This window comes from Uloborus diversus, chromosome 2 (genome assembly GCF_026930045.1).
Source record: "Uloborus diversus isolate 005 chromosome 2, Udiv.v.3.1, whole genome shotgun sequence".
Taxonomy (NCBI): domain Eukaryota; kingdom Metazoa; phylum Arthropoda; class Arachnida; order Araneae; family Uloboridae; genus Uloborus; species Uloborus diversus.
In genome coordinates this window covers 20551256-20575999 of record NC_072732.1, presented here as the reverse complement: position 1 = coordinate 20575999, position 24744 = coordinate 20551256, and the positions used below count along the sequence as shown (strand labels likewise).

General features: G+C 36.0%; 1 protein-coding gene across 1 annotated transcript in view; it reads right to left on the bottom strand.

Moving 5' to 3' along the window:
* Positions 1-22016, bottom strand: part of LOC129216897 (semaphorin-5A-like) — a 79475-nt gene extending 57459 nt beyond the window's left edge. The window contains exon 1 of the mRNA XM_054851112.1: positions 21924-22016. The gene's annotated coding sequence lies outside the window, so the exon portion shown is untranslated. The remainder of the gene's footprint in view (positions 1-21923) is intronic.
* Positions 22017-24744: the final 2728 nt, after the last annotated feature.

Genomic DNA, 24744 nt, shown 5'->3' with positions numbered 1-24744 from the left:
GAACGTAGCATTACTTCTTGAGATAGGGCACTCACAATGGAAAAAAAGAACGGGCGATTGCGCTACCCCCTTTTTAGCTGTTGACACCAAAATAAAATCAGCTCTTATACCCACTAAGGGCTACTTGTCAAAAATTTTTTGTTTGATTCCGTTCGTTATTTCTTGCAGTCACAATTGACGACAAAAAACGTTCTATAGCTCAACCCCCCTTTGAGTTATTGACACCAAAATTGAATCAGCACCTGCTCCTGTTAATGGCAACATATGGACCAAATTTTGTTTGATTCCGCCAGTTACTTCCTGAGGAATAGCAAGCACGCGTAACTCAAAAAACGTCCCATTGCTCCACCCCCCTTGGAGGAATTCGCGCCAAAAACCAATGGGCACAAGTTCACATACGGGCACATATGTGTACCAAATTTCGTTCGATTTCATGCGGTAGTTTTTGCTGTAAAGCGGCCACAAAAAACTGGTCACACACAGACGTGACACACATACATACACACACATACATACATACACACACACACACACACAGACAGACAGACATTTTCCAAAAATAGTCGAAATGAACTCAGCACACCTCAAAACGTTCGAATCCGTCAAAATTCGAAATTCGAAAATTTGCACGAATCCAATACTTTCTTCTATATATTAGATATAGAAGAAAGTAAAAATGAATGTTTGTCTGTATGTCATCCATGAACTCAAAAACCACCCGGCAGATTTGGCTGAAACTTTCACCGTTTGTTATTTTTGGTACTGGGAATGTTTATAGACCAGTTCGAAAAAAATCCGATCGATCGTTCCTTTTTTATTCCAATTTAAGTCACAATCCATTGGATAAATAGGAATAAAATTATCGGCTGCAGAAATTAATTCGGGTGAAAGATCTCATTGATAAGAAGTTAGCTGTTGCCATTTTTCTTGAGTTTGAACAAATAAATTCTTTCTTTATTGTTTTATGGATTTTCATGCAACGAGGGGATTTAAAACTTTTTTCATTTAATATTTTTAGCGATTGATTGATCTTGCAAACTGCGTGAGTACAAAATTTGAGTATAGTCACGGCTTCACTCGATACCTGGACCGATTATTATGAAAATTGCCATATATATGTATTTTTCCACGGAGAAGGTGCATAATATGCTCATTGAAGCCACTCGCCACCAGGTGGCACTGCAGAGTAGCAACTTCTGCCCCGTTCAACCGATTGTCATGAAAATCAGTATAATGACGTATTTTTTTTGTTGGCGTAGCAACGCGCGTCGGGTACAGCTAGTTAGCAAATAAATAATCAAAAGTTCCGTGTCTGCCGTCTGAAGACGAAAACCGGTAAATATCTGTTGCCAACTATATTTCTGATGGAAAACACTCACTTCAAATTACCAGTGGCCAAACGTAAGAAAATACTCACAACATTGCCAATCAGCATAAACAGATTTCCCTCCAGGTAAATAACACCCTGTAACTGAACCCAACGCCGAGACAGACGATTGATATCGATAATCATCTCGGAGGGATCCAACTATAGGAAGGAGCGCTAACTGGAGGAAGAAAAATAGAAATCGTGCCGAGTACCAGGAGGGGTCCCGTACATCGCATTGCGTAAAAATCGTCTGCGGGCAGTGGGGCGCCGGACGCAGCACCGGGGAGGTCGTTAGTGAGGAATGCGGTAAAAATCCGAAACGGAGTAGATTTATCAGTCTCGGATTCTCTAGAATTTTCAGGTACATGACGTAGGGTACCCAGATAAATTTCATCTGAAATCAGGACAGTTTTAAAGAAATATCACTTCTCACGACACACACACACACACACACGCAACGTTTATTTCTTCAACAATGTTATAAAACAGTGTGTTCAAATGTATTTGCATACGAAACTTCATATTAGAATTTTACAGAGAACAATTTAATATAATGTCTATCAACATATTAAAACAAAGAAATCGCGAAAGCTACACATTTACTGAAAAGAATCTGTTAGAAAAGAAAATGAAGTACGTAATTGAAATAAAATACTACAAGAAATAGAAAAATACTTTCAATAAATGTTCCTAGATTAAAATATTCTTAAACAATGGGCATTTAATGAAACAACTTTTTTCCTAGAAATGGCGCAAATTGCGCCATCAATTTTTTTTTTTTTATTTTTTTTGGGGGGGGGGGGGGTTCCCGAAGTTTTTTATTTAACACGAAATGTTTGATTTTTGGAAGGAAAAAAAATGTATTCAACAAGAAATACATACATAAATAACACCTTTTCGACGCACTCATTGCAAAATTTATATTAGCCGTGTCTCTTTTTCAATAAAGGGATCTTCAAAGACGGGATGGAGTCAGTGTCCGTTGCAAATCAGGATCAGACGATATGATTTATCTTTAATTTCTCATAAACTAGCTGCGTCACCTGGCTTTGCAAGATCTACCTCGATAATAAAAGCAAGGTCAAGTGATGCGTGTTTAACAATCAGGCTTAAAAAAAAAAAAAAAAAAAAAAAATCTGTAAAGTTTAACCAGAAAGGAAAAATTTTAAATCCCCCAATAACAAGAAGCGTCTCAAAACAAAAGCAAGAATTTTATTTGTTCACAGTCTAGAAAAAAAAAATGGTAACAGATCTTTTTCTCAATGATTTTGTTGACGATAATTATTAAAGCTGGCAGTCGACGATAAATTTCCGATTTGATTTTGATGTTCCTTTACTTAAAAATGCGAATAACTTTTCTCCTGTTGATTTTACAACCTTGTTGATGGTTTTGCAATCCCAGGGAAGTAAATCTACTTCAGGGGTGTTTTTTGCGGGCTTTCGAAGGCGTTTAAAATCGAACCGATCGGATAATTATTTCGTGTAGAAAGAGCCTTTTAATGCCATTTAAGGTCCTTAAAACTAAATCTATCTCTTTGGTACTTCTTTGCCGCTCGAAAATCCATCTACGTTCCTTCCTGGATGCCCAAGTAGCTCCCTGTCAAATTTGATCGAGATCCGACATAAACTGGATTTGTATCGGGAACATGCTTACATATATGCACATATATTCTTTGTTTCATTTATATAGATTTTCTGGAAGTAGCACAGTTTTGTATGAGGAATACACGTAACAGTGATGAGAGGGAGGTCAAAAATGGCCAAAATAAAAAAAAAATTAAATTGTTTTTTCCCCTGTTATTTACTTATTGTTGGTAAAAACTTTGACCACTATGCAGGCAACTTTGGCTTAATTCTCAGGCAACAGTGATTTATCATTTTATTATTTGTGATGTTTTATCATTTGGTATTTTATCATTTGTGATGTTATCGGCAGAAGCGTAAACAATAAAAGCGCACCGATAAAAATAATTTTTTTAAAAATATTAAACTTAAATTATTTATAAAATGGTCAGATCCTATGTTTTTAATCATGTTCTTCCAGAAAAAAAAAAAAAAAAAAAAACTTTTAAAATTTTTGGAAACAACCCCGTTGCTTACATCCAGTAATGACTCCATCCCAAACCAGAAAGATGAATCTACTCTCTCTGTATTTTTTCATACGTTTGAGAAAAAAAATATCTAAACTTTTTTACTCAAGGGCTATATTGTAAGTTTAGAGAGGTGAGACGTGTCAACAGTTCAACAATATTTCAGTTCAGATGGCCGTAGTTTGCGTTCCCCCCGCCCCCTTTAATTTGTCTGGGAATTAGGAATTCTAAAAGTATTTTCGTATTTTCTTTAACCCTATTTGAAAGCGAGAATTTTTTTGAGGGGGGGGGGAATTTGCGTTATTGAGCTTGGGGGGGGGGGGGAATGGGCACCCCTGAATAGCATAAAAAAGAATCTGAAACCGACAGGAAAAAATAGGAACGGTTTGATACTTTTTTTTTTCGCATTCGAAAATCCCCGTACGACTCTTCCCCGGTGCGTAAGTACTTTCCTGTCAAAATTGGCGAGACCCGACGTAAACTGGTTTGTAAGTGAACCACACACACACACACACACACACACACACATATATATATATATATATTTACACATATCTACACTACTCATGTCATGTCCAAAATTATGGTCAAGCATGTTGTGGAAGAAAATATTCGACGTATAGACTGGCCCTCGAGGTCTCCAGATCTTAATCCTATTGAACATGTTTGGGATGGTCTAGGAAGAGCCATTGCTCAGCAAAACCCACCTCCTAAGACCTCCCTAGTGTTTAAAGTAGCCCTTTTGGAAGAATGGGCTTTGTTGCCCCAAGCATTTATTGATAACTTGATCAGTATGAAAGCTCACTGCAAACTGCGCACATTTAGCATTATTTATGTTTGCATTATTTATGTTTGTGACCTTAATTTTGAAAATGAGTGCATATAATCTTTGCTTTATTAATATAGATATGCATACAAAACTCAAGTATTTTTCAATAGTATGTGAGTATTTTTTTTTTTTTTCAATAGTAAAAAGCTAGTTCAGCGCCCATTTGAAAATGCCTGTCGGAAAACCTAGCCGTTGATAAAATTCTAGCAGCGCCCCTGACACACGTGACCAATCCTTAACCCGAACATGTCTCTGTAACTGATCCTGTCTTTTAAGGATGGAACGAAGTCACGACTGTTTGTTTCTATTGCTTAGTCGCGTGTACTGCGTTTGCACAGCGTCTCTGTGGGCAATCGATTTCGTGAACGCCCGCAAGAGTCTCATTGTTTTCTTGTTGACAAAGCGAGAACGGCAATGATCTCTCGACAAATTGAATCTCCGGAACTGCTTTGTTCCGACTACCATGAGAATGATGCACGACCGGTAATAAACTCTTCTTGATACTTGACTCAGCTTTGTATTTGGTTCGTGCATAAATACAAGTTAATACGATCGCGATGTGGATTTAGTAATGTGGACGAAAGTTGAATTTCATTAGAGGCAGTCAGAGCCGTGTCCAAGGGGAGGGTTTTAGGGGTTAAACCCCTACCATTGAAAAAAAAAAAAAATCAATGAATCATTAAACGATTTTCCAAAACGTATTTTAAGCTTTAACTAATTTTAGAGTTAAACTCTGATACAGTATTCACCCTCTTTAATATTTCCCCATGTTTAACAATTAGTATTTTCCTCAATTGCAGGATTCCCAAGCCCCTTCGCTTCTAAGTGCTTGAAAAAATGGAATGGCTGGAGAGTCCGGCAATGCTGTAAGCATGCAAGGGAAAATTATTTAAAAGAATATTAGACAATGACGTAGTCCCCCCCCCCCCCAAAAAAAACTTAAGGGCAGGGAAAATGGTTACTTTGCTTACTATTAGGTTATTTTATGGTACGCCTTTAGTGTTGGATGAATTAGTCGTTTCACACATTAGAAAAATGTTTCTATGCGAAACAGCATTTTTTTTTAAATACAATTTCATTTTCATTAAATTCCTATTCAAATGTGTTTTGATGGAAAAACAAAAGGAAAAAGAAAGAAAGAAACTAGCATTAGGTGGCATAAAAGAAATATGTGTGCTTTTACAAAATGTTCAACTGTACAAATAAGATTTCATTTTAAAAAAAACACACAAAACGTATTTAAAAAAAGGCTAGTTCTCGAACTAAAATGAACTATTCAACACGCGTAGTCAGTTTTTCTTTGAAAACGTAAGTTACAAAGGTAAAAAGTTTCAACCCCTCCCTTTATGAAATCCTGGACACGGGCCTGGAGGCAGTAAGGTGAATTATGGGAATGGGAGAAGGTCCCCTTGGTAGCAGGGGATTGTGCTAACGCTAAACGGTGTCTTTGCGCTCTGAGTCTTTTCACAATGATATCAGAATCATCAGCAAATACGTATTTTCTGTACTAATAAGTACTACTGCTGCCCACCTTGTCTAGTGGTCAGAGGAGTCTGACTGCGATGAGGTGGTCCCAGGTTCGAATCCCGGCTCGAGCATGGATGTACTTTCTCTCTCTTGTCCTTCCTTTGTGTGAATGTGTTGCTATGCTGTGAATGGTTGCCTACCCTATAAACGGGCCCCTAAGGCATGTGTGTACTGTGGAAGTCGGACTTCACCCCAAATTACGGTATAGCTGGAAAAGTGAAGCAACGCACCCCAAATTGCCAGCCTAGCTGGCCAAAGACAACAACAACAACAATTACTACTAATTTCATGAGTTCAAACATCTTGAAATGTTTAACACGTTTCCATGCATGTTTAAAACCTAAATATACGTAGTTGTGTGCATTAGTGGGATTAACCGCCTTATTCACCGTTAACCTAACCACACGCCTTAAACCGCGAGGTTCATTAACTCGTAGTTGGGATTGTTACCGCGAGGTTAAAATTTCGGTATTCACCGGCGAAAAACACCTCGGAGTTTCTCAACAAGAAGTTACTCAACCAAACTTCATGCGGTTATAAGCGCAGACACCCTATTGGCTAATAAAGATCATATGATTTTCACACGTTTTCTTCTTCGTTACTGTTATTTCAGCTCTGCGCTTGTGTAGAGTTCGTGGTAGAGGTAAAGCCGAACTTTGCTCGTGGTGTTGTTGTCATAAGCCTGATAACTTTTTATCTTTTTATATAAAGTAGCTTGTTGGTAAAGAAAATGGAAATAGGTAACAAAAAAGAACGCGTCATCTCTATATACGCGTCTCTGAGTTCTAAAAACTCGATGTATTGCAGTTGCCGTATGCGAAGTTGCACTCGGTCCGCCATTGTTTCAAATGTTTACTTGTAAAATGCGCATGCTCAGAAGCCAAACCAAGCCCTTAACCTTGCTTCGAGCTTGGTTAGGTTTTCCAACCACGCCTGGTTTCGAAAACGTGTCAGCGCATAGTTGAAGTTAACGGTGAATACAGAAGAAATGGATAACCCCAAGTTAAGCGCTTAACCGCGTAGTTCAGTTAATGGTGAATACAGCGGTAAGTTACATTGTCTATTAAATGGAAATTCTTTTTGCACATGACTAGTTGAGGCAGTGAGAAGGAAACGGATTTCAACGGACTTCCCTTAAGTTTTATTTAATGCTAAGTTCAAACACTAGGTAGACTTTCCTAGAAAATACTTCCTAAGTCATGTTGTATAGCAGCATTTACCAGACCTATACTAGAACCAAACTCGTGCTCTAAAAAAGAAGAGATTTTATTTTACCATTTGTACTAATTTTCTTTACATTTTTAATTTTGTCACCTGCATCCTTTTGCTTTTTGGTGCTTAATTTTGTAAAACCATATATCCTAATTAGCGCAGATATCTCTATCAGGGGGAACATAGAACGCAACCAGAAGTTAGTTGATTAATAAAAAGTCAAAAAGCAAAATTCTAATTCTAGTCCCAATATTTTGACACAAGTTCTTTATGAGGAGGAGGGGGGGGGGGACTTTGAAAATATGTATTTTTTTTTTATAACTTCTTTTCCTCCAAACTAAGTTTGTAAAAAAAAGTATTTCAGTTTGTTCTACACGTTTTGTGTTCTTTTAGCCCGGGCGTCGATGTTGGAGTTGGACTGATTTTGAGGTAAACGAGTCGGGAGTGGAAAGCTTTAAAATTCTAAGAGTTAGAGTCGAAATAGGTCATTTTCTCTCCGAGTCATCGACAGTGCAGGGCTGTGAAGTTTGAGTCGGATTAATTTTTGATTTTGGAGTCACAGCCGGAGGCTCTAAAATTCCAGGAGTCTGAGTCGGAGCCAGTCATTTTCACTCCGACTCCGCTGCTCTGCAGCACATAAAATATTTCATGCATTAATTGCTGTAAAAAAATGCAACCAAATAGCAAAGCATAAAGCTGCTTATCTCAATAACTCCCAAGCACTCCCCAAAAACTGATTTAAAAAAAATCTCCCAAAATAAACTCTTGTCGTTTAATAAAGTCGGCGTTGAAAAGAATGTCAACTTACAAGTCAGCACCCCCAAACTATTCCTCTAAAAAATTGGCTTCGAGGATGCTGAAGGTGGGGTGCCGTGCTGGAGATGCCGAGATAAATTCCCTCTTAATCCTCGTTCACACCCAATTGTGGAAGAGGTGATTCTTTATCTTCCGGGGGCCACGCCTGCCACTAATTAAGAGTTCAGCCCGGCGCACCTGTAGCCGCCATAAATCCGCAACTTCTTTCCCGGCAGAGGCCCCAGTGTGGCCCATTTCGGAACTTGGTTCCCCTTTTCTCATTTCATGTAATACCTGTCGGGAGGCATTACTGCGATCTGGTTGATGATCTCGTTTTTATGAGGCACGAGTTTATGGCCTCGTACTAATTGTGGTATGCTTTGAGACACCTATGAAAGCACCTACTGAGAAACAATGTGCGGCGATGTACCTTCGATGGAATACCACGTTTTATATTTTCACCAGCTGCGTTGCCCGGCTTTGCCCGGTCTACCTTGAAAATAAAAATTGCATCAAGTGACGTATATTCAACAATCGGGCATAAATAAAAGAAAAAAAAGATCATCATGCAAAATTTCCCCTCCAAGCAATGACGACAGATATTAAAATACTTTTAAGAAATTAAAATAAAATGAGAAAGATGGATTTAAAAAGCGTAACTATGGAAGCACAAAATAAAATAAGTTTCAGAATTGAAAATGAGAAAGATGGAAATAATGGATTCAAAAAGCGTTACCGTGGAAAAGCAAAATAAAATGTTTGAAAACTTGAATAGAGAACAGATTTTTTAACTTCATTTAATTCGCTTGTAACTTTTTTTTCTAATGGAGACAGAGGGTTAAACTTCCGACCATAGGTCGAGTTAGATCTGGAGTAAAAAAGGTAGCTCTTTTCAATGGTGTCAAAAAGAAAACTGTAGGACAATTCCTTCATTTTTTATTGATAAATTTAATGAAGAAAGTAGTGCCTAAATTTCAGCTAAGCCTAAACAAATTCGAGCTAAAAACGTAAAGAACTCCCGCCGCAATTAAGTTAGAACGTTGGAACAAATTGCGTAGAACGCGGAAAATTCTTCCCTTTCCTACGATATATAATATTACTAACTGCGAGTAATTTTTCACCCCAATATTCGGGAATTTATGTGAAAAGTGGGCCTAAATTGGAATAAAAAAAAGAACTATTCAGCGAATTGTTTTCGAACTGGTCTGCAAACCTTCTCAGGACTTAATTTAACAAATTGTTAAAATTTCAGCGAAATCGGCCGGGTATTTCTCGAGTTTTGCGAGTTCAAACACACAGACGCTTTTTGGACACTTCATTTTATACTATGTAGAGATTTAATTTTCCTCCTTTTCGATACATACTGCGTGCTTTATAAAGACGAAATTAAAATTAGGACACGTCAAAATAATTTTAAATGACTTGGATATTGTACATCTAGAGCTAGACCATCAAGAAGATGTTAGGAGGAGATTAACATAGTTCATAAGTTTACTTCATATTTGGTAGGTCGTTCTTAACTCAAATATAGTGTTACAAGTTTTCCATTGCTCTGCTTCAGCGATGTACGAAAACTAGGGGCTGGTTTTCTATGAATTTTTTAAAATGTGTCAAGGACTTTTCGGACACCCTGTATAACACTGCCGTGGGCAAGTAAACGGCAGTAACTGCAGAAATGAGTTTTCAAGATAAAGGGTGTCCCAAAATTAACGCAAAATTTGAATTTGCCGCCATTTTTGCAATAAATTGGGGGCAATCTTGAAAAAAGAACAATTTGGCAGCTGAGGGTCTAGGGTTATTACAAATGGAGCGTTTTCGATTCTATAATGCGTTTTCATTATCGAACAATTATTTGAAAAATAATGAAAGTTTGGGCGGGTCAAGCGGTTTACTGTTATTGGCGCTCGATATCGCAATTAGGTAATACGCAGGTGGTTGTGGGATTGCTAACATAGACGTTTGACTTCAAATAACCCCATAGGAAGAAGTCTAATGATGTAAAATCACACGATCTAGGGTACAATTCGTATCACCGAAACGAGAGAGTACACGAACAGGAAATTCCTTATGCAGTGATTGAATTGTTTCGCTGGCTATATAATAGCATAACACTCCATTTTTACTAACCCTAAACTCCCAGCTGTCAAATTGTTCTTTTTCCGTGGCTGCCAACAATTCACAGCAAAAATTGTGGCAAATTCAAATCTTGCGTTAATTTTGGGACACCCTTTATTTGAAGAAACGCGTTTCCGATTCAATGCTAACAATACGGAAATGTTGTAATTAGACGCTCGTTTCGACCTTCTTTTTAGTTGAAATTAAATAAGCAAGCTTGTACATTAAAGCTAACGTACACAAAAATGCAAAAATGAAAAATTTGCAGTTACTGCCCTTTACCGGCCCACGGCCGAATAATCTCGTCGAACTACTAATTACGGAAAACTAATAATAATTAGATTCAAAACCCACCAAACAATGACTTTGACCTCCCTCATCAGTAACAACAAGAAGTCACACAGTAGAGAACAACAAACTTCTTATCTTGAGCAAAGAGGAAAAATCTTTGGAATAAAGATGTCCAACTTTCGTGTGGGAACTGGCCGTCACTGCAAATAGCAATGTGTCGCGCGACCGATATGGCTGACGCCAAAAACCGGATTGTTGTTCGAAGCTATTCCTGTCCGTTGCGAGTTGCTTGCGGTCGTTATCGAAACTATTTTGGACGTGTTTATTAGCAAAGGAGTCTATATATATTTCCTTGCGAATTGAATTACAGTCGGACCTCCATATATCGAAGTAGCAAATTGCTGGAAAAAAAATCGATATATAGAAATTTGGATGTATGGAAATTATCTTATTTTATCATAAAAATCTCCTGAAACATTAAAATTAAAGTTAATTTTCGTGCATGAAACCCAATTTCTAATTTATACGAGCATCGGATTAAACGAAAGTTAATAACTGGAAAATTAACAGAAATTACATTTTTGTGCCTTCGTACATCTTCATTCTTCGGCCGTTCAACTTGATTCGCAACATGAGATTTTCGTTTTGAGAATGTAATCGGGAGAAAAGTAAAAAATCAATCTAACTTGAATGATTTTTACTGAAGCTAAAAAGACTAGAAATTATAATCAACAGACAAAAAGGATAACTTGAAACTGGTTTTACAGTGTTACTGGTTACAACTAACTAGTAAGATTTGAAATAAACTTGAGGGAATTTAAGAACGCCAGAACGAAACAACGACCTATATCTACACACCCCTCAAACCCAGATTTCTTATGAGTTTCTGAGCAACCTTTAGTAAGCATAATTTTCTCCCCTTACCTTCATTTTCATGAGACAAACAGTCTAAAGTGGATAAAAAAATCTACGAATGTCTCGAAAAAATTTTCGATATATAGAGATTTTTTCGATATATAGAAACAATTTTTCTATGTAATGAACATTGCATTTTGCTGGGACTTCGATATATAGAAAATTTTGATACGTAGAATTTCGATATATGGAGGCTCGACTGTATTTTCAGAATTGTTTATTAATACATTCATAATACCGGTAGTCTTTTCTTTCTATCACTCTCACTGAAAATGTACATATACAGTAAGACCTCCATATATCGAAGTAGCAAATTGCCGGAAAAAAATTCGATATGTAGAAACGATTTTATTTTATCCTAAAAATCTCCTAAAACATTAAAATGAAAGATAATTTTCGTGTATGAAACCCAATTTCTAATAGCATCCGCTTAAATGAAAGTTAACAATTAAAAAAATAACAGAAATTACATTTTTGTTCCTTCATACATCTTCGTTCTTCGGCAATTCAACTTGATCTGCAACATGAGGGGATTTTCGTTTTGACAATATAATGGAGAGAAAAGTGAAAAATCAATCTATTTAACTTGAATGATTTTTATTGCAGCTAGAAAGACTAGGAATGATAGTCACCAGAACCAAAAGGGATAGCTTGAAAATGATTTTACAATGTTACTGGCTACAAGTAAGATTTGAAATAAACTTGACTTAACTTGAGGGAATTTAAGAACTCCAGAACGAAACAACGACCTATCTACACACCCCTCAATCCCAGATTCCTTACGAGTTTCGCAGCAACCTTTAGTGAACATAATTTTCTCCCCTAACCTTCATTTTTCACGAGACAAAGAGTCTAAAGTGGTAAAAAAAAATCTACGAAAGTCTCGAAAAAAATTCGATATATAGAGATTTTTTTCGATATACAGAAACTGTTTGGTTCTATTTTTATTTTAATTACTTCTACTTTAATTCATAACTTCTACTTTAATATAGAGGGCGCAGTTTTAAACTTGTTCCATGGAACGATAAATAAAAATGGCAGTTTTGGCTGGAAAACTCAATGATGTTGTGTGGTTTGTTTTTACACATATAAATTACAGTTTTTTTTGTGTACGTGGAAAATTTTTCCACTGGCGCAACGTTCAGAAACAATTTTTCTATGTAATGAACATAGAAATTTGCTGGAATATCGATATATCGAAGATTTCGATAAGGGGAAGTTCGATATATGGAGGTTCGATTGTACATGTTACTGGGCAAGACTAAAATTGGAGAATGCAGCAGGGACGCTCCGTTGGGAAGTCACTTAGACTTCCCAAAAAAATGTCCTTATATTATTCGGCAAACTTTGTCTGACGATTCGACAACTTTAGAAACAGAACTGCAACATTGCAATTTTTGAATGCCCGAACGTCCTTTCTCGCTAGATGTAAGTATGTGTGCATACCCGTATTTTACCATTCGGCTTATTTTGAGTTAAGTTCGCCAAATTGAGAATATCTCCCCTCATGAAATTTTTAGTTCGAGGCGCCCCTGAATGTCAACATTCACCGGTAACTCACCGGAAATGTTCGGAATTTCGCCGATATCCTTGCTAGGTGAATGTTGACATCAACAGGTGGATGTCTACACATGAACAACAGTTGTGAATTCGTAATTTTTCCAGTATCGGAGTGCCAATAACAAATTGTAAAGGGTGTCCCAAAATTAACGCAAGATTTGAATTTGCCGCTATTTTTGCAATAAATGGTTGGCAACACTGAAAAAAGAACAATTGGACAGCTGAGAGTTTAGGGTGGGCCGTGGTAGCCCGATCGGTAGGGCATTGGACTCGGGGCCGGAGGGGCTCGGGTTCGATCCCCGCTGGTCGAAGACCCACCGTCGTCATTAAAGGGGACTGGGCGACGTTAAATATGCTCGTGGTCTCAATGTCCTCCAAGTGAAACGATACCTCTGGGGGTGCTAGTACCAGGTAGCTATTAGCTCTTGGACTAGTTCTAAATTCTCATTAACTGTTCGATCCGGTGATGGTGCTGCCATCTATCGGTATATAAAATAATGGAGGCAAGGCACTAGTATGCAGACCTCGACATAAATACAGTTGTAGTCAGTTGTGACTCTTGAATAGAAATAGAATAGAGAGTTTAGGGTAATCAAAAATGGAGCGTTATACGATACAATAACGCGCTTTCATTATTGAACAATTGTTTCAAAAATAATGAAAGTTGAGGCTGGTCAAGCAGTTATTGGCGCTCTGTATCGCAACACGGTAATGCACGGGCTTGTTGACATAGACCTCTGAATTCAAATAACCCCATAAGAAGAAATTTAAAAATGTTAAATCACACGATCTAGGGTGCCAATTCTGATGACCGAAATGAGAGAGTACGCGACTAGGAAATGCCTTATGCAGTCATTGAAATATGTTTCACTCTCTCTAGATGTATGGTACAATAACACCCCATTTTTACTAACCCTAACTCTCAACTGTCAAATTGTTCTTTTTTCATGGCTGCCAACAATTTATGGGAAAAATGGTGGCAAATTTAAATCTTGCGTTAATTTTGGGACACCCTTTATGAGCAAATTATATGAAATGGGAATTTACTTTTCCAGGAGCAGTACCAAAACGGTGTTCCGGCACCAATTCACCCCTGATAAACAGGAGAAAACGCGCGGAGCAGCTGTTATGTATGTCCGCGTGCAGGTGCTAAACGGAAGTAAGATAAATGGGGGGGGGGGGGGTGAGTTGGCTGAAATTATGAAATTAGTTGAAGTGAGAATCCTAATTTTGAATCGTTTATGACTCAGTGCAAAATCTAAATAAATAAGACGAACATTCTAAAAGCTAAGCAAACATTATAACCACTCAATGAAAGATGCTGACGAAGACGAAAAAAATCCATATAAATATAAGGAAAATAAAAATAATCAACAGAAAAGTTTTGTAGCTAAAGAAACTATCCAAAGAAGAAAATTACATTGACTAGGAAAATAATCTTAAATAAAAATTCTAATCACACAATAAAATGTAGCAATGACTGAAGGGCAAAACAATAAACCTCGAGGAAAAACCTTATTAATGACCAAAAGAAGAAAAAACTGATGATAGCGGACAATTTTATAATTAAAATTAAAATCTGAAGTATTACATAAGAGAGAATTTAAATGATTCAACAAGAAGCTTTCGCCTCAGCGGGGAAAAAAAATATTACCGAGGGAGAAAGCGAGGAAGATACTGTGACTAAGAAAACGAGCTGATGTGTGCATCACATGACTTCCTTTTACTCCAATTTAATGTCATTTTCCCGTTATTAGTAATTTTAATGTGATTCAATAGTTTACTCTCCAAATATCACCAACAGTGGTCAAATTGAAACCAGGTTGGCGACAAAACTTGGCGACCAAAAGACTGGCGATATATCGCCAAGTGTCCGACAAATTATAAAACAACTTAAGTTTACATCGAAATTAACACTGATTTCCCCTCAAAAAGAGGCAAAAGACCCCCTTAGGAACATCCGAATGCAACCAAAAGTGAAGGTGCACAACTAGACCCCACTAGGAGTCTACGTACCAAATTTCAACTTTCTAGGCCATACCGTTTTTGAGTTATGCGACATACAGAATAAATTATGCGCATGCAGAAAAAACGAGCTGATGTGTGCCTCACATGACTTCCTTTTACTCCAATTTAATGTCATTTTCTCATTATTGGTAATTTTAGTGTGATTCAGTAGTTTACTCTCTAAATATCACCACCAGCGGCCAAATTGAAACCGGATTTTTTTTAAAAAAAATCGCCAAATTTGTCGCCAAGTTGGAGACAAAACTTGGCGACCAAAAGACTGGCGATATATCGCCAAGTGTCCGCCAAATTGTAACACCACTTGTGTTTACATCGAAAAACAATGATTTCCCCCCAAAAAAGTGGAAAAAAGACCCCCTTAAAAACACCCGAATGCAACCAAAAGGGGAGATGCACAACTAGACCCCACTAGGAGTCTACGTACCAAATTTCAATTTTCTAGTTCTTGCGTTGTGCGACATACATACGCACATACGTACATACATACATACAGACGTCATAAGAAAACGCGTCGTAGTTAACTCGGGAATCGTCAAGATGGATATTTTGCGTGTCTATACGTTCTTAGGCACTTATCCATGGGGGGTCGAGTCGAGAAAAAACTCAACATTCATTCGTGGGTGAGCAAAATGGAAATTAAGGTCGATTTTTGAGTGAAATTTTTTTCGCGAATACAATACTTCCTTTTTTGTAAAAGGAAGTAAAAACTACGGATAAGTTCTCACAAATCAAGTTAAAATATGAGTATGAAGTCTTAAGCTCTAATGGCTTGACGAATCTTAAAGACTGCGAAAACCGTTTCAATGAGTAAAAGACAAAGACTAAATGAAAAATCCTGTGTCTTGGACGATTTATTATATTGGCAGACATGATTAAACGACAACACTGCAATAATAGTTCAAAACTATCACATTCAACTACATGCGGCAACATACAAATATTTAACTTTCGAAAAGGAATTTTAATGATTAGCGGAGAAATAAAGGGTGTCCCAAAATCAATGCAAGATTTGAATTTCCCACCATTTTTTCCATTAATTGTTGGCAGCCATGAAAAAAAGAACAATTTGACCGTTGAGAGTTTAGGGTTAGTAAAAATGGGGTGTTATTGTACCATACAGCTAGAGAGAGTGAAACATTTCAATGACTGCATAAGGCATTTCCTCGTCGCGTACTCTCTCATTTCGGTCATCAGAATAGGCACCCTAGATCGTGTGATTTAACATTTTTAAATTTCTTCTTATGGGGTTATTTGAATTCAAAGGTCGATGTCAACAAGCCCGTGCATTACCGTGTTGCGATACCGAGCGCCAATAACAGTAACTGCTTGACCAGCCTCGACTTTCATTATTTTTGAAACAATTGTTCAATAATGAAAGCGCGTTATTGTATCGTATAACGCTCCGTTTTTGATTACCCTAAACTCTCAGCTGTCAAATTGTTCTTTTTTCAGGGTTGCCAACCATTTATTGCAAAAATGGCGGCCAATTCAAATCTTGCATTAATTTTGGGACACCCTTTACATTAAAAAGTGGGTTGCCAATGCTGCCAAGTTAAAGAATTTTTTTATTTATATTTAAGTTACAATGCGATAACTTTTAAGAGATCTAGTCATCAAAAATGGGAGAACGTTTTGTCGTATCTTGAGTTTTAGAGTCAACTTCGGCAAAATGTGCAAAATAATTACCGCACCTCATTGATTTCAACTCGATCTTGGTCAAATCCGTCAACTTTAAATATGATGAAATTGAATTTGTCAGACAAATTATAAGTTTTCGCAACAAAAGGATTGCCGTTTTTGAAGCATCATCTATTATTATTACTTTAAAATTTTCTTCCTCCTCATTAACAATTTTCATCTCGAACACTTCTTTACTAATAATAAAGCTGAAAGTCTCTCTGTCCGGAGGATGTCTGGATGTCTGTGACGCGCATAGCACCTAGACCGTTCGGCCGATTTTCATGAAATTTGGCACAAAGTTAGTTTGTAGCATGGGGGTGTGCACCTCGAAGCGATTTTTCGAAAATTCGATGTAGTTCTTTTTCTATTTCAATTTTAAGAAAAAACTATCATAAATTACGAAATTATCATAACGTGGAACCGTAACATGGGCACAAGCCAATTGGCGAGATACGAAATTATCATAACGTGGAACTGTAACGTCGGTACAAGCCAATTGGCGAGAAAATTCACCATACATTATTTGTAAATATACAGGCAAACCAAAAAAACTTTAATTTGTCTATTACGGGCGAAGCCGTGCGGGTGCCGCTAGTTAAAAATAATACCATAATGCACAGCAATCATCAAAAACTAAAGTATCCTCGCAAAGAAAACTGTGTACAATGGTGTCGTTTCCAAAGTTTAAAAAAATAAATTAAAAAAAAATTATTTGAATTTTGACATCTGGAATTCAAATTATGTTTTTCGCAATCACGATTGTGTGTGTGTGTGTATGTAGGCGTGTGTGTTTATGTGTGTGGGGGGGGGGTTGTGTGTAGGGGGTATGTGCATGTGTGTAGGTGTGTGTATGTGTAGGTGTCTGTATGTATGCGTATGTGTGTATGTGTATAGGTGTATGTATGTGTGCGTATGTGTTTGTTTGTACGTGTGTGTGTAGGATATTGAAGCAACCTGGAGATGGCTTTCGCTTGAGGAGCAGCATCGTGAGGAGCCGGTCGACGGTGATGCTGCAGAGGGTGCTGGCGGGAAAATAAAATGATAGCACATCAAAACAGTCAAGTGAGAACAATAAGCAATCGTGATTGCTCAAAAAATGAATGAACGTGCTAAAAACATAGGATCCATTTATTAAATTTGACCAAGTTTAATGTTTAAAAAAAATACTTTAATCGGTGAGCTTTAATTTACGCTTCTGTCGATGACATCATAAATGATCAACTGCCATTCACTGTTGCCATTCACAGAGCGCAATATTTATTTCGCATCTTTACTCACGGATGCTTGCAACGATATGATTAATAGTAAGCGTAGAGTGCAATATTTAATTCGCTCCTTGATTATCATAACGTGGAAACGCAGAAGACAGATGCCTCAAAGTACATCATATGTGACGTCATAAAGGCCAAGCCTTATTTTCAAAATGGGAGTTTAAAAAACTAATCAAAAATCAAGCGTTGGAAAAATGAAAGTTTTTTTTCGGTCTATGTTATTTTTGTTCCTTATTCTATCAATTTCACTGAGTAAAAGTAGAACTTTTGACTGAAGGAAACAACCTCATAGTAACATTAAATAAAACACGCAAATTAAAATGCAGCTACACAAAAATTATTATTATTAATAAATAATATTAATTAGACCCTTTTTTTTGACTGTCTGTTTTCTTCAGTAAAACACTCGCAAATAACGTTTGCGAAAATAAAAGAATAAGCAAAAGGCGAAAAGATTTTACGTTTGCAAAAAAAAAAAAAAAAAAAAAAAAAACCAGCTGCAAGCAAATCGTTATAGAACAGCGTTTGAGGAAGCAAGCCTTTTAGCCTTAAAGCTAAAAGTTTCTTTATTGCAAAAAGTAAAAATAACGAATGAAAGTAAATAAATAAAAACGAAAGGTCTACGATTTCTGAAGAGAAATAATAGCGTGAGCTAATTAGTGGAAAAAAAAAAGAAGACATAAATAATGGCAAGCAAATAAATGCCTCTGAATACTAAATCAGTGACATTTTATTCGATCTAAACAGCTGCTTAGCGAACATTTTCACGGGAAGCAGCATCCGATTATGTGTAACACAGGTGTGTTCGATGTAAACAAGTTCTAAATGAAGGGATCAAGTTTCGGTATTGCGAAACTGTTTTTCAATATCACAGCGCTTTCAAACTTTTAACGGAATAAATGGCGAAAATATTCAAATTCCACTAATTAACGAGAAGTATAAATGATTTCGAGAAGCTGTAGTTTTTTTTTTTTCAATCTATTCTGCGAAACATTCGTTTTAAGCTGCAAGTACAGCAGGTAGAAAGTCAGGATGCGCAGGTAGTGTCAATGGGGTCGTTCCCAAAATTTTAAAAGTATTTTTTTCTGAAAGAGCATGCTTATAAACATAGGATCTGACCATTTTTTAAATAATTTAATTAAATTTAATATTTTTAAAAAATTACTCAAATCGGTGCGCGCACTTCTGTCGTGTGACATCACAAATGATGAAATGCCATTCAATGTTGCCATTCACAGAACAAAATTTTTAATTCGCATCTTTACTCACGTGTATTGGCAACGATAGGGTTGATAGCAAGCGTAGAGAGCAATTTTAATTCGCTTCTTGATTATCATAACGTGGAAATGCGGTAGAAAGATGCGCCATAGTGCATCATTTGTGACGTCATAAAGACCACGCCTTGTTTGAAAAATCGGACATTTGAAAAAAATAATTAAAAAAAAAACTGTTGGGAAAATCAAAGTATTTTTTGGATCCATGTAATTTTTTTTGCTCACTCTATCCATTTCAATGACTAAAAGTAGAATTGTTTCAACTTTTGATCATTCCCTTCCTTTCATACGAATTGAGAGACAAAGAATTTCCATTCTTCTCAGAGACTAAATGGAAACAGTAGTTTCTTTCCCTGAAAACGTCTACATCAACGATAGTCAATATGCGACCTGCAGGTCACATGCGACCCGAAGAATCCTCCTAATGTAATCCAACATCAATTAAGAAGAAAAATCGTATAAAATTTAGAATTATGTGCAAAATTTATGCAAAACCGACACTAATGTGTAATTTATATCAAAATTTAATCTTCCAAAAATAGGAAGAAGACAAATATAGTTTTTCTATGAACCTCGGAGTACAACATGTGTGAGGAAAATGGAAATACCTACATTGTTCATAAAAATAGCAGGGAAGGTGAAATTCATAACTGAATGTTTTTAGTATTCTTCCGCATGGCAATTAAGACTATTTAAAAGCAGTTACTTCGCATTTTTAGATCTGTAAAATCATTAAACTTAAAAAAAAAAAAAAAAAAAAATCCATCCAGCATCTAGCATTCATTTTAATTTTGACGTCTTGAATTCAACTGACGTTTTTCGCAATCACGAATTGTGATAGGACCGTACTCGTTGGGTTCCTTGTTTCTACAAATGAATGGAATAAAACTGGCCAAGAAATTTGCACCCGTCATATTATGACTGGTGATTTTTCAGAATAGGTAATACGAGACATATCCGTAAAAAAAGAAATGGTGATTAAGATGTAGTAGTAAAGGTGAAGATTTCATGGCCGACATCCACCCGTACACTTATCATAAAGATTATTTACAGCGTATAACATTATGTATTTTTATTTCTTATCAATCTTAAATGATGGGAATTAGTAATCTGGAAATTTTGTATTTAGATGAAATTTTGCTGTTTAAATTCATCTATTTAGGTGTTTTTCCTCAAAAAAAAAAAAAAAAAAAAAAAAACCCACAAAATAAACAACTTTTTTAATGTAAAGCCTGCTTCAGTTAAGCATTGAACAAATATGAATAAAATCAAGGCGTAGACGAATTGTAACTTTAAAAAAGGAAAATTTCGCTCTGTAAACATATGAAGAGATATGGGGAAGAATGATCGTGGTCCACCATGCTCATATTTCCCTCATTACGTTTTTGAGCTTGAAATCTCGAATCGTTTCCAAGTTAGCCTCATTCTTCCCTGTTAAAACTCACTCACTATGATGATTCTTGCCTGAATTATATTTCTCTTGAATACTGTATGTAATAACCTACGTGTTCCCATAGGTTAACCAGAGTTTTTTTTAGAAAAATGGACTTTGATCGTTCTCCCCGTAGTTCTTTATATATTAAAAACAACGTCGTCATGGTAATCTGAAAAACCAGAGCGACATCAGCTTTGATCAAGTGAGGATAATAAACAATTCGTAATTACTCAAAAAAAAAAAAAAAATATATATATATATATATATATATATATATATATATATATATATATATATATATATATATATATATATATATATATATATATATATATATATATATATATATATATATATATATATATAATATATATATATATATATATATATATATATAATTTGAATTTTTGGCATCTTGAATTCAAATTATGTTTTTCGCAACCACGAACGTGTGTGTGTATGAATGCGCGTGTGTGTTTGTGTAGGCGCATGTGTATGTGTGTATGTATAAATGTGCGTGTTGTGTATGCAGTGCTGTGTGTGTGTACGCGCGCGTGTGTGTGTGTAGGCGTTCGTGTGTGTGTGTGGGGGGGCATATGTGTTTGTGTCTGTGCGCAGGCATGAGCGTGTGTATGTGTGTGTAGGATATGGACGCAACCTGGAGACGGTTTTCGCAAGAGGAGCAGCATCGTGAGGCCAGTCGACGCGACGGTGGTGATGGCGGGAAAATAAAATGATAGGAATTCAAAACAGTCAAATGAGAACAATAAGCAATCATGATTGCTCAAATATATATATATATATATATATATATATATAATATATATATATATATATATATATATATATATATATATATATATATATATATATTAATTTGAATTTTTGGCATCTTAAATTCAAATTATGTTTTTCGCAATCATGAGCGTGTGTGTGTATGAATGCGCGTGTGTGTTTGTGTAGGCGCATGTGTGTGGATGCGTGTGTGTGTATGCAAATGTGTGCGTGTTGTATATGCAGTTCTGTGTGTGTACGCGCGTGTGTGTGTAGGCGTTCGTGTGTGTATGTAGGCATATGTGTTTGTATCTGTGTGCAGGCATGAGTGCGTGTATGTGTATGTAGGAGTGTGTGTTTGTGTCTGTGCGCAGGCATGAGTGTGTGTGTGTGTGTATGCGTGTGTGTGTGTAGGATATGGACTCAAACTGGAGACGGTTTTCGCAAGAGGAGCAGCATCGTGAGGCCGGACGACGCGGCGGCGGTGCTGGCAGAGGGTGCTGGCGGGAAAATAAAATGATAGCAAACCGAAACAGTCAAGTGAGAACAATAAGCAATCATCATTGCTCAAAAAAAAAAAGCTTTTTTTTTTCCAGTGTCGTCTACAATCAGTGATTGGAGAGCCGCAACGTTCAAGGGGTAATATTTTGAACATTTTGATGAGCAACATGTCACTTCCAAATGAGCAAGAAGTTTATGTGTATTATATTTACTTACAATTCTTTTTAGTTGGTATTGATTTTAAAAAAATTACTTACTAATAAAATGTCTTCAGTCCATACAAACGATCATACCAAAGGAATTTCTTATTCGTCTTCCTAATATTCAAATCCACAAAAACGATCTAAAAAAGAAATGATAAATTAACGATTTTTGATCGATCATAAACAAATGAAAATATATTGTTGAAACATAATTATTGACACTAGACGTAATTACAATGGATTTAGAGTATAGAAATTCAAAATTTGAGGAAAGTTTTCCGTAAAAATGGATTTGACAGAGCAGATGCTATAGCAACGGGAAGATATGAAATTTACGATAAGCAGATAGATCATTTTCAGTGTAATCTTTACTAATAATAAAGCAGAAAGTCCCTCTGTCCGGAGGATGTCTAGATGTCTGTAGGATGTCTGTGACGCGCATAACGCCTAAACCGTTCGGCCGATTGAAATTTGGCACAAAGTTAGTATGTAGCATGGGGGTGTGCACCTCGAAGCGATTTTTCGAAAATTCGATGTGGTTCTTTTTTTATTCCGATTTTAAGAAAAAAACTATCATAAATTACGAAATTATCATAACGTGGAACCGTAACATGGGCACAAGCCAATTGGCGAGATACGAAATTATCATAACGTGGAACCGTAACATGGGCACAAGCCAGTTGGCGAGAAATTTTACCATACATTATTTGTAAATATACAGGCGAACCAAAAGACCTTTAATTTTTCTATTACGGGCGAAGCCGTGCGGGTGCCACTAGTATTCAATAAATTTGATTATCATTCTGAAAACACGATCAATAACTACTAATGTTTAGCTTATAGTAGGAAAAATTTTAAGAGCTGTAGAGTAATTTGAAGGGGGAAAATCTCGAATAAAAGAATTGTATGTTTTAACAAAAAGTTTGAATAGCTAAAACACCTCTATTTTCTCGAAACGTTAGCATCGATTTTCTGATTTGAGAATTATATACAGTGGCTCCCAAAAGTGTTCGTACACCTTGAAATTTTGTAGTAAAACCAAAATAACGCAAAACTGAATTCGAATATGAAGTCCAATTTTTTTTTTTTTTTTTTTTTTTTTTTTTTTACATCATTCCTATGCCATTCTGAATAAAACCCAGCACTTTTTTTCAAAATATTGCCAGGTTTTATTTTTGAACTTTGTCAAAAAAAGGAGACAAAGAAAAAATACGCCACAAAAGTCATCGTACAATGAAATATTTTTGAATCAATTCATGGTTAAAATTATCCTATGTGGTTTTTCATTGTTTTTGCATTGCAATGACACTGTAAAGTCATTTGCCTTTAATTTTTTGTTTATTTATTCCCTATTATTCTGCTTATTATTTTAAAATGGCAGGTACGCGTAGAAAAAACAATATCAATTTCATTCAATTTCAAAACGTAGGGATCCGAGCTCAACAAATTCGAGCTATTAATGCTTTATTTAACAAGAACATTTTAAAGTCACATACTGTTTTTAATATGTAAGTCCACAAAAAGTAAACGTAAGATTGAACCAATATATTAAAATAGGAAAATAATAATCCACATTTTATACTAGGTAAGACCAATTTTTGTACCATACTTAACAAAGGCTCTCCATTTCAATGTTATGCCTATGACATTGAAAATGGTTCTTCCTTTCTTTAAGATTTGTTTTAGTTTAACTGTTGCCAAACGCAAAGAAGAATTGCAGCGTTAAAAAAAATCCAGAAAGAAACTTGATATTTTGTTGAGAATTATTCGCTAATTATATCGTCTGCACGTTAGATTTGCAGTTGGCACTGCAAGCTAAAATACCACGTGACCTCTTAATACTGATTAAAATAAAACTTGTTTAGAACTGGAATAATTCTTAAAATTAATGTGCCTTGATATTCGCAACTTCAGAGCTCAAATACGATACCTAGCGGTTGATTAACACTACTGAAGAAAAGGGTAAAACATTCCATTCCACGTGCTTTCTTTGTATTAAATTACAGGCTTCAGTCAGTTTATGGCGTAATGTAATTTCAGAAGAATAGAAAAGAAAGCTTCGCACAAACAAGATGAAAAATTACTGCCATTCACTAACCGTCGAAGCAAGTTATAAGCTACGGCCATAGACTAATAATAAGAGTAGACCGAGCTTTCCCAGACTTGCTGATGAAAAAATTGGTTCATGGATACATCATGTGACTGGTGGGAGGCTTGGCGAAAAGTTTGGCAGCATGGTTGCTAGATGGCAACATTATCTTTAGTTTGGCACTCGACATGTATTTTAAGACTTAATGTATTTTCATTATAATTTTTTCCAGGTGCAGAGATTGAACTGTTTTTCTTTTAGTTATGCATTATTTTGACATTAGTAATTAGTTTTTGATCATAGTTTTCAGTAACTTTTATTTCATTTGGAACTGCTACGTCAGCGTTGGCGTGAACGTAATGGTTTGTCGCGGGCGTTGATCGTTTTGCTTTCTCGCGGGCGTTGATCGCACACAACATTTCCATCTATATTAAGTAATAGCTAAAGAAAATTCAAATTGCAATCCCACTTTACCATAGAGTTTTATATCGAATTCAAGGCGCTAACATTTAAGGCTTATTTTTATTGCTAAGCTGTTAAGCGCTAATATTAAATACGTTTTGAACTGTTCAAAATTGACCAGACAACAGAATGAAGTATAAAGGAATGAGTTGTCCTCGCCGTGATTTCTTGAACAAAAAAAGGTCTTTTTCGAATCGGACTTTTATTTCAACTGTTGCTCAAGGAAGGTGGGATTGCTGAATTTACTTAATTTTTGTGTTTAAATGCATTTTTTGATCTATCATACTTTCTATAATGCTTTTTAATATTAGTACTTTTTAACCT